The sequence below is a fragment of the Otolemur garnettii genome, unplaced genomic scaffold, assembly GCF_000181295.1.
Source record: "Otolemur garnettii isolate 467f Iridium unplaced genomic scaffold, OtoGar3 scaffold00006, whole genome shotgun sequence".
Taxonomy (NCBI): domain Eukaryota; kingdom Metazoa; phylum Chordata; class Mammalia; order Primates; family Galagidae; genus Otolemur; species Otolemur garnettii.
The window spans coordinates 20,744,573-20,756,395 of record NW_003852401.1 but is presented as its reverse complement, the minus strand read 5'-3'; the positions used below and the strand labels follow the sequence as shown (position 1 = coordinate 20,756,395).

The 11,823-nt window shown below is 35.9% G+C and overlaps 1 pseudogene across 1 annotated transcript; it reads left to right on the top strand.

Moving 5' to 3' along the window:
- Positions 1 to 9,023: 9,023 nt before the first annotated feature.
- Positions 9,024 to 9,876, top strand: LOC100945523 (annotated as a pseudogene). Its single transcript, XR_152928.3, has one exon. The product of XR_152928.3 is annotated as a 40S ribosomal protein S3a pseudogene (transcript).
- The last annotated feature ends 1,947 nt before the right edge of the window (positions 9,877 to 11,823 follow it).

Below are 11,823 nucleotides of genomic sequence, written 5' to 3'. Positions count from 1 at the left end.
CTCTTTGCTGTAAAGTGATGGGATATTCCCTGCTTTCTAAATTGTCTACTTTCCTTGGTAATTAGTCCACTAGTACATGATCCAGAAACACATATGAACCAATATGAACCTTTAATCCTTTTAACAAGTGAGTTCAAGCCTTGGCCAAATCTTAGGTAGGAGAAATCCTTCATTCTACAACTTCCTCTGCTCAGTTCCCTGCCCTGCCCAAACTGTATGCAAATTGAGTACCTATAGTAGGCAGGGCATTTCCTGCTTTCACAACTTGTGAGTGTACTTGGCAATTACTAAATCAATGTTATTCAGGAAGCAATATGAACTTTCATCCTTTTTTCAGATAAAGAAAAGACTTTTCATATTGAGCTCAAGAATATTCGTCATGTTGAGGCCATGCTAAAGATAAGACTATATAATTTTTCTCATTGTTTTCCCATTATTCCAGCTGCCCACTCATGCAGGAATAGTGAGAAAACAGGTACAGATACAGAATATTTTCTTTTTTCCTTTTCCAATCTAATTTCATTTTTTCACCCACTCATTTATTCATTTAACAGACATTAACTATCTGCTATGTTCTATACTTAGTGGGGCTGAGCTTGGCTTGACTCCAAGTTGCAGGTTGGTATAGTAGGCTATCCAGGACATGTCTTGTTTCTCATAGCAATGGCAGAAGTGCAACAAAGGATAAGCTGCACAAATACATTTATAGTCTCTGCTTGAATCATGTCTACTAACGTCCCATTGGCTAAAGCAAGTTATGTAGCTAAGTTCAAAGTTAAGGGGCAGGTAATCTCTGGATCTAAAGTGAGTCTCTGTCTCTGTCTCTAATGGGAGAAACTATAAAGTCAATTAGCAAAGAGTACAAATACACTGAAGAATGAGAAGAACAATTACACGATTACCCTGACAAAAGATATGATATAATTTCAAAAAGCTCTATGAACCCCAAGCAGTATAAAATACTTAAAAAATTGAGGCTCGGCGCCTATAGCTCAACCGGCTAAGGCGCCAGCCACGTACACCTAAGGTGGCGGGTTCGAATCCCCAGCCCGGACCCAAACAACAATGACGGCTGCAACCAAAAAATAGCGGGGCGTTGTGGCGGGCGCCTGTGGTCCCAGCTACTTGGGAGGCGGAGGCAGGAGACTCGCTGGAGCCCAGGAGTTGGAGGTTGCTGTGAGCTGTGATGCCACGGCACTCTGCCCAGGGGGACAGCTTGAGGCTCTGTCTCAAAAAAAAAAAAAAAAAAAAAATTGAAACATAAGAAGGTTATCCTAAAACTTTACCAAAGAACAAATGTTTTAAAATCTAGGTTTTAGTACTATTCAGAGGTGGTAAAGACAACATCAAGAGACAATTACCATTAAAAAAAAAATAAGTTGTTATTCACAGTTAGTGTCTTAGGCCTTTTAGGCTGCTACAACAGAACACCATATTTGGGGTGGCTAATAAACAACAAAAATCTATTCTCACTGTTATGGAGGCTTAGAAGCCCAAGATCAAGGCAATAACAGATTCAGTGTCTGGTGAGGGACTACTCCCAATATAGCTGCCTCTTGTTGTAACCTCATAGGACAGAGGGGATAGGGATCCCTCAGGGATCTTTTTCATAAGGACACTAATTCCTGCCCTCATGACCTAATCATCCCCCAAAGGATATACCACATACCTTAAAGGTTAGAATTTTAACATATGAATTTTGAGAAGAGATAAACATAAACAGTCTATTATAGATAGAAGATATATATACGATCAAGTAAGGATTTAGTAAGCTTCCTATCTATTTTACTTCTAAAGAACACCATGATTAAGTAGCCAATACCATAAGCTTGCACAAGCCAGACTACTACAATTGTTGATTTAATTTTGCTGTCCATTACAGTAACTACACCACTTTGCTTTTGGCAGTTCAGTGCCACCATTTAACCCCTCCACCATGCAATTATGTAGAAATGGTTTGTAACTCCTACTTTTTGTTTTCTACATGAGTTGAGATTAATACATCATAAAAATTATTAGTCTAAAAGCTAGTTTCTCGTACTATTGTAACTTTAGTTCTTAATTCCTACTGACCAAAGTTAAGGCACTTGAGGCAGAAATAATCTGATAAAGTGTTCCAGAGTCTATTACAAGTTAGAAGGCTTTTAAGACACTTCAGGAGGGAAGGGGACTTCTTATATAAGAGTTGTCTTTTTTCGCTGGTGGGTACAAGACAGAGGTTACACACATTGGCTATAGGTTGTAATAAATAGGCTAAAATGTCTATGTGCAAGACAATCGGTAAAACAGCTATGATTCAGAAACAAATCAGCATCCTTTGCAATGTTAGTAGGTTATGCATTAATCAGTATATCAACAATTTGAGGAACTCAGATATGATTCTTTACATAGAATAGGATGTCACCATAAATCACAAGACCGCGCCAAAGTAGGTTAATTTAGGAAGCCTGTTTACTTATAAATTGCCAAATGTGATCTGTAGGTTATCACTCCACATCTTATTTTTGACATGATTTAAGAGATTAATGCATTTAAATTATGTATTAATTTAGGTTTGGGGGCACAAATATATAAAGATGTAATTTTAAGACAGTAACAACTGAGGGGAAACATGTGGGAGCAGGGCTTTAAAGAAGCAGAGCTTTTGTATATTATTAAGGATAAGCTGGTATAATTCAAATTAGAGTATTATAACTTTATGTTATTAAATGTAATCCCCATGCTAAGGAATGGACACAAAATAATATGAGAAGAAAATTTTAAAGTTTCAGTACTAAAAAACCCAACTAAACATGAAAGAAGATAGGAAATGAAAAGCAAAAAAGCATTATGGCATATAAAAAACTAATAGTAAAATGAAAAAATGAAGTTCCTCAATATCAATAATTACTTTATTTTTATTTTTTATTTACTTATTTATTGACACAGACTATCACTTTGTTGCCCAAGCTAAAGAGTTGCAGTATCAATCTTGCTCACAGCAACCTCAGACTCCTGCATTTAAGTGATCACCTCCCTCAGCCTCCCAAGTAGCTGGGACTATGGGTGCCCACTACAATGCTCAGCTAATTTTTCTGTTTTTAGTAGAGATGGGGTCTCGCTCTTACTCAGGCTGCTCTCAAATTTCTGAGCTAGAGGGATCCTCCCACATTGGCCTCCCAGAGTGCTAGGATAACAGAAATGAGCTACCATGCCTGGCCTATGATCAGTAATTACTTTAAAGTTAAATGGAGTAAACTCTTCAATCATAAGAAATAGGTTGGCAGAACAGATGAAAATATATGTTCTGACCATGTACTGTTTATAGGAGACTCACTTTAGATCCAGAGAAACAAAAAATTAAAAGTGAAAGGATGACAAAAATATGTATATTCCATGCAAATAGTAACCAAAAGAAAGCAGGAGTAGCTAGAATAATATAGACAAAATAGTTTTTAAATACAAAAAGATTAAAAGAGACAAAGAGAACATTATATATTAATAAAAGATCTACTATAACAAGAAGATATGGAATTGTAAATATTTACCCAACTAATGACAAACCATTAAAATATATGAAATGAAAACTGATGGATTAAGGTGATAGTTCTACAATAAGAACTACTGGAGACTGCAATAATGTCCTACTCTCACTAATGGACAGGACAACCAGACAGAAGATAAGCAAGGAAGTACAGGACTTAAAGAACATAATTAACCAACTAGAGCTAGCAAATATATACTGAACACTCCGCCCAGAATAATAATATACAAATTCTTCTCAACTGCACATAGGACATCTTCCAAAACATACCATATATTAGGCCACAAATTAAGTCTTAATAGATTTAGGAAAATAGATATTATACAAAGTGTCTTATGACCATAATGGGATGAAATTAGAAATCAATAGCAGAAATAAACCTGGAAAATTTATAAATTTGTGGAAATCAACAAAAACACTCTTAAAAAAACAGTGGATCAGATTAAAAATTATAGGGGAAATTAGAAAATACTTAGAGACAAATGAAAATGAAAATGCAATGTACCAAAACTTATGGGACATAATAAAAGCAGGGTACATGTAGAAATTTATAGCTATAAATACTTACACTAAAAAATAGGAAAGTTCTCAAATCAATAGCCTAACTTTAAAAAATAACAACAAATTAAACTCAAAGGTAGTAGAAGGAAAAATAAATATTAGAGCAGAGATTTAAAAAAATAGAAAATTAATAGAGACAAGTCAATGAAACCAAAAATTGACCTCCTCTTCTCTCTCTACCCTCCGCTCTCCTCCTCTCTCTCCTCTTCTCTTTTGTCTCTTCCCTCTTCCTTGGTGCTGCTCTGCAGCATCCCTCCCTCACCAATAAAGACCTTTCGTATGAGCAAAAAAAAAAAAAAAAAAAAAAAAATTGGCTCTTTCAAAATATAAAAAAATTGACACTTTGTATATGCCAATAACAAAAAATCAAGCCAATAAGCAAATCAAAGACACAATACCTTTCACAGTAGCTTCAGAGAAAATGAAATACCTGGGAATATATCTAACAAAGAAGGTAAAGGATCTCTATAGAGAATTATAAAACCCTGGAAAAAGAAATAGAGGAAGACATTGACAAATAAAAATACCAACATCATACTTTGAAGAACTCAAAAAAAAAAAATAGTTCTACCTTTTGTATGGAACTTGAAAAAACCCCATACAGCCAAGCAATCCTTAGCAATAAAAACAAATCTGGAGGCTCAGTTTACCAGACTTCAGGTTATACTACAAGTCCATAGTGATCAAAAAGAGCATGGTATGGGCACAAAAATAAAAACATAGATCTATGGAATAGAATAGAAAACCTGAGATGAAACCAGTCTCATAGTGCCATCTGATCTCTGACAAACCAAATAAAAGCATATCCTGGGGGAAAGAATCCCTATTTAATAAATGGTGGTGAAAGAATTGAATAGTCACATGTAAAAGACTGAAACTGGATCCACACCTCTTACCACCTACAAGAATTCACTCACAATAGACAAAAGATTAAAATCTAAGCCATGAAACAGCACAAATCCTTGAATAAAGTGTGGGAAAAACTCTTGATGATATCAGCTTGGGGAAAGATTTCATGAAAAAGACATTGGCAATCGCAAAAACAAAAATAAAGAAATGGGATTTAATTAAGCTAAAAATCTTCTAGACAGCTAAGGATACAAGTAAAGCAAACAGACAACTTTCAGAATGGGAAAAGATATTGAAAAGATATTTGCATGTTATGAATCTGACAGTCTTGATAACCAGAATCTACAGAGAACTCAAATTAATCAACAAAAAAAGAGCAAACAATCCCATCTATCACTGGGCAAGATAGGAACAGAACCTTCTCCAAAGAAGATAAATGAATGGCCAACAAATATGTGAAAAAAATGCTCATCATCTTTAATCATCAAGGAAATGCAAATCAAAACCTTCTTGAGATATCACCTAACCTCAGTGAGATAGACCATATCACAAAGTCCCAAAACTGCAGATGCCAACAAGGGTGTGGAGAGAAGGAAACACTTTTACACTGTTGGTGGGATTGCAAACTAATACATCCTTTTTGGAAAGAAGTATGGAGAATCCTCAACTAAAAGTAGACTTTTCATTTGATCTTGCAATCCTCCTGCTAGGTATCTACCCAGAAGAAAAAAATCATTTCATCATAAGGACATTTGTACTAGAATGTTTATTACAACTCAATTCACCATTGCGAAGATGTGGAAACAACCCAAGTGCTTATCAACACATGAATGGATTAATTAATTGTGATACATATATATCTATATATAGAGAGAGATATATATCTACACATACATAAGCCATGGAGTACTGTTAAGCCATAAAAAGATGGAGATTTTACATCTTTTGTATTAACAGAGATGAAGTTGGAGAACATTCTCCTGAATAAAGTATCATAAGAATGGAAAAGCAAGTATCCAATGTACTCAATAATAATATGAAACAAGTAGACAAAAAATACATACCCACACAAGATAAAAACACAATTAAATTCAAGTAAGGGTATATGGCATGCCTCCTGGGGGAGGGGCACAACTACAACTTAGACTTAGCCTAACAAATGCAAACAATGTAAGTTAATCAGTTGTACTCTCATTCTTGCTCCAAATATTCATCTTGAATCCTATCATGAGACAATATTCAGACCATGTGATATCATTTTGGGAAGGCCATGTCATATTATTTTGGACCACAAAATTTAAGCAGAAGGTCTTGTGATCATTAATTTTATGTGCAAATTGACTGGGTCTTGGGGTACCCAGATATTTATTTAGACATTATTGTGAGTTTATCTGTTTTAGTATGAGATTAACATTTTAATCTGTGGAACTGCCCTCCATAATGTGAGAGGGCCTCATACAATCAGGTGAAAGCCTAAATAAAACAAAAAGCCTGACCCTCCACTGAGTAAGAGAGAATTTTCCAGTAGACTGCCTACAGACTTCATCTGCAACATCAAGTCTTCCTGCCTAATAGTTTTTGAACTGAACATAGACTCTCCCTGGGTGTCCAGCCTACCAACCCACTCTGCAGATTGAACTTGCCAGTTCCTATAACAGTGTGAGCCAATTACTATATATATAACATATAGATAGATAGATAAATAGATATAACATATCTCACATATCTTATATATTAATATTATTCATAATATACATGTGAATATATATGTATGTTTATATGTACATATACATACATTTTGGTTTTGCTGAAGAACCTTGACTAATACACTTTGTCATGCAGTTTCTGGGATATGAGATATAAGAGGACAACAGCATGTGGTCACCCTTATCCCACCCCCTTTTTCTTCTTTCTGCTTTGAAATGATGACTAGAGCGAGAGCTACAGCAGCCATCTTGCAACTATGAGAGAAAGGTCAAAGAAATTACAGATATATACGCCCTTGAACGAGCTAAGGAAATTTTACACCAAAATATGACTACCTGGCATAAACAATTCTTTGGAATTAAAGACCCATCAAGATCAGAAAGTACGTGGAAAGGGCTTTCTCTCTATCTACATAAAACCAGACTGACCTGATCAAAAGATCAAAGGGAACAACTGACTTCCTTTCCTCCCCCATCATCTCAACATATTGTAGGAAAGAAGATCAAGAATGGTAGCTGAACTGGCCAAATCAATTAAGTGACAATATCTGTCTCTTAGACTAATTGAGGAAAACTAAAACTCCCACCAGCTGGAAATGTGTTAAGATATTTTGCTTACCAGTTGGACTCCCAGTTTTCTTCTCTGTGAGCTCTAGTTGAGCAGATGTTAAAAGACCATTGTCCTTTGCAAATTTAAGATTAAAGAGAGAAAATTTTTTGTGGGTGACTATTATAATTCAAAGTTCTTTTTGTGCTCAGGACTTTTTGCCTGGCATTTTGAATTTATGAGATTGAAAAGACAGTTTGAATCTCTCCATGGTAATAGAATAAGAACAGAAAATAATTGTCAACAGAAGTCTTCTGGCAAGTTTTCTCAGAAACTTCACAGGCCAAGAGGAAGTGGAGCAATATACTCAGAGTGGTGAAGGAAAAAAAACAACATGCCAAACAAAATACCATACCCATTAAAATATATTCTTCAGAAATAAAGGAAAGATAAAGACTTTCCCAGATAAGCCAAAGCTGAAGAAATTTATTTCTACCAGATCTGTCCTAGGAGATATCAAAAGAAAAGGATGCTAATGTAATTGTTACTCTGATGTAACGCTGGTATGTGAGGCACTTATATCTTTACTAAGACTAAAGACAAAACTATGTGGGAGTTAAGAAAGTGGATCTCATAGAAGTACAGATTAGAATGGTGGTTACCAGAAGCTGGGGAAGGGAGTGGGAGAAGGGTGAATGAACGGAAGTTAGTTAAGGGGTACACAAATGCAGTAAGATAGAAGGAATAAGTTTGAGTATTTGAGAAAACAGTAGGAAAAATGTATATAAGTAATGTATATTTCAAAATAGAAGAGATATATCTCTTCTATATATATGTATATATATACATATGAGATTTATAATGTTTCCAACACAAAGAAAAAATATTTGAGGTGACAGATATCCTAATTACCCTGATTTAATCATTACAAATTGTATATAGGTACCAAAATATTTCATGTACCCAAAAAGTATGTACAACTTTTATATGTCAAGAAAAAATAAATTTTAAAAAGAAAAAGAAAAACACAGAAAAGTAGCCTATAATTCTCAATGACTGTGTCATTGCCATAACACTCCTGTACTACCTTTATATACATGAAACAAAAAATTTTCCATTTTCAAAAAGAAATATACAACATAATGGCAACCTTAAAATTAGAAAAAGCAAACAAAAATCCAAACTAAGAAAATAAAAGCTAAAATTGATAAATATAAAATGGTTTTAAATGCAAAAAGAATATATCAATTTAAAAGCTATTCCTTTGAGAATACCAGTAAAAAATCATGAGTCTGATAATAGCAAGAAAGAAAACATGCACAAGAAGAAATACACGTGATTAGGAATGAAAAAAGATATCTATCAAAAAAAATTATAAGAATATTATATGCAAATCTGTAGCAACACGTTTGAAAAGTCAGAGGAAATCAATAATTTTGTAGCAAAATACAAATGTCTAAAATTGACCTAAGAAGTAGAAAACATTATAATACCAATTTCCATAGGATAAGTTTGAGAAGTGATGTGGTAGGCTGAATTATGGCTAACTGAAGATGTCCATGTCCTAATCCCCAGAATATGTAATTATGTATGTTGTTTATATGGCAAAAGAGACTTTACAGATATGATACATCAAGATTCTGGAGATAAGGAGATTATACTGCATTATCCAGGTAGGTCCAATGACATAATCACAAGGGTCCTTATAAGAGGGAATGTGATAGGCTGAATAATGGTTTGAAAATTTATATTCAAGTCCTAATCTTTGGAACCTATGAAAATTACTTTATATGGCAAAGGAGTTGGCAGATGTGATTAAATTAGGAATTTTGGCCTTTTGGCTTGCTGAGCACCATCATGGCGGTCGGCAAGAACAAGCGCCTTACGAAAGGCGGCAAAAAGGGAGCCAAGAAGAAAGTGGTTGATCCATTTTCTAAGAAAGATTGGTATGATGTGAAAGCACCTGCTATGTTCAATATAAAAAATATTGGGAAAACACTAGTCACCAGGATGCAAGGAACCAAAATTGCATCTGATGACCTCAAAGGTCGCGTGTTTGAAGTGAGTCTTGCTGATCTGTAGAATGATGAAGTTGCATTTAGAAAATTCAAGCTGATTACTGAAGATGTTCAGGGCAAAAACTGCCTGACTAACTTCCATGGCATGGATCTGTCAAAATGTGTTCTATGGTTAAAAAATGGCAGACTATGATTGAAGCTCATGTTGATGTTAAGACTACCGATGGTTATTTGCTTCGTCTGTTCTGTGTTGGTTTTACTAAAAAACGCAATAATCAGATACGGAAGACCTCTTATGCCCAGCACCAGCAGGTTCGCCAAATCCGGAAGAAAATGATGGAAATCATGACCAGAGAGGTGCAGACAAACGACTTGAAAGAAGTTGTCAATAAATTGATTCCAGATAGCATTGGAAAAGACATAGAAAAGGCATGCCAGTCGATTTATCCTCTCCATGATGTCTTCGTTAGAAAAGTAAAAATGCTGAGGAAACCCAAGTTTGAGTTGGGAAAACTCATGGAGCTTCATGGTGAAGGTAGTAGTTCTGGAAAAGCTACTGGGGACGAGACAGGTGCTAAAGTTAAATGAGCTGATGGATATGAACCACCAGTCCAAGAATCCATCTAAAATTCAGGCTTTTAATAATGACAAATAAAGAATCCTATTTGTGAAAAAAAAAAAATTAGGAATTTTGAGATGAAGACATCCTGTATTATTTCAGTAAGCCCTAAATGTAATCATAATGTGTTTATAAGAGAGAAACACAGGGAGGTTTGACCACAGAAGAGAGTGATGTGGCCATGGAAGCAGAGAGAGATTTGAAGAGGCTACACTGCTAGCTTTGAAGATGGAGAAAGAGAGCATGAGCCAAGTAATACCATTAGCAGTTAGAAGCTGGAAAAGGCAAGGAAATGGATTTTCCTCTGCATCCTTCAAAGGATGCACAGTCCTGCTAACATCTTCACATTAGCCCAGTAAAGCTGATTTTGTACCCCTACTTTTTTTTTTTTTTTTTTTTGAGACAGAGTCTCACTCTGTCACCTGGGCTAGAATGCAGTGGTGTCATCATACCTCACTGCAACCTCCAACTCCTGGGCTCAAGTGGTCCTCCTGCTCAATCTCTGGAGTGATTTTGTATTTCTGACCTCCAGAACCAGCAGAGAATAAATCTATGTTGTTCCAAACCATAATTTGTGGCAATATGTTAACAGCAGCCATAAAAAAAAAAAAAAACTAATACAGGTGAATACACATCTATCATTAAAACAAAGTGCCAGGACCAGATGTTTCATAACTGTGCTGCCTCTAACTCTTAAACAACAGATAGTCCTGATGCTATGTAAACTCCTTTATTTATTTTATGAAGTCTGCATAATCCTATTGCCAAAACCAGATGAGGAGTACAAAACTGTAAACTCCTGCAAAGTAATCTAGACAAAAAAATCTAAATACATTATTAGTAAACAAAATCTAGCATCCAACAAAATGAACAATATATATTATTACTAAGTGGTATATATTTTAGGAGTGCAAATGTATGGCCTAAAATCAATATCAATATTTTAACATCACTATAATAGCAAATTAAAGAAGGAAAACCACACATTCATGTAGGAGACCAAGCACCAGGTTGATAGAAGCAGCCACTGGTTCTTGAAGAAGGCACTGGGAATGAGACAATCTTCTAGCCAGCATGGAAATGTTTTGCAGCCCAGAGACAAGCCCTCAAGCAGCTGCATGCATTAATGAGATAAGATTGGTAGTTCATTAGCAAGTGTTATACTTTGTAACATTTGTAGGGCAATGTATTGCATCTTTCTTTCATCTCCTATCTTTTTCTTTCCTATCTTCCTCTTCCTCTAATTGATCCTTCTGTACCACCTCATTACCTTCCTCATCAGTTTCCAATTTTTGCAACTCTGCAGTCACAAAATTACCCATTATTTCTTACTGTTTACCACAGGTCCCACTTACTCTGAGCGTGGTTCCTCCTTTAACTAAAAGAGACCAAAGGTCACACTTTAACCCAAGCACAGCTCCCCTCTAGCTAAAACTCCCTCTTGCCATCTACCGAAGATTTCACTTACTCTCAAGTATACTCTCTCCTTGGGTCCACGTCTGGAATCCTGCTGACTATACCATTTGTTGATGCCTGCTGTGGCACCCCATAACCATGTGAATAAAAACAGCCAGGATAGATTGAAGGTACATCCCTCAAGAGGTGGGCTTCCCATCTGTTCTCTGAGAGCCCTGAGAAATCACTCTCTTGGCATTTTATTGAAGTCTGATACAACAGTAGTGGGGGCCCACGTGCTAGGATTACATGTTTAATAGTTGCTAAGTGCTCTTTCTGCCTGGGCTCAACTCCCATCCTGTTGCACTACGAATGTTACAAAGTATAACGCTTGCTAACAAGCTACCAATCTTATCTCATTAAGGCATGCAGCTGCTTGAGGGCTTGTCTCCAGGATACAAAATATCTCTATGCTGGCTAGAAGATTGGCTTGTTCCCAGAGTCTTCTTCAAGAACCAGTGGCTGGCTCGGCGCCTATAGCTCAACCGGCTAAGGCGCCAGCCACGTACACCTAAGGTGGCGGGTTCAAATCCCCAGCCCGGACC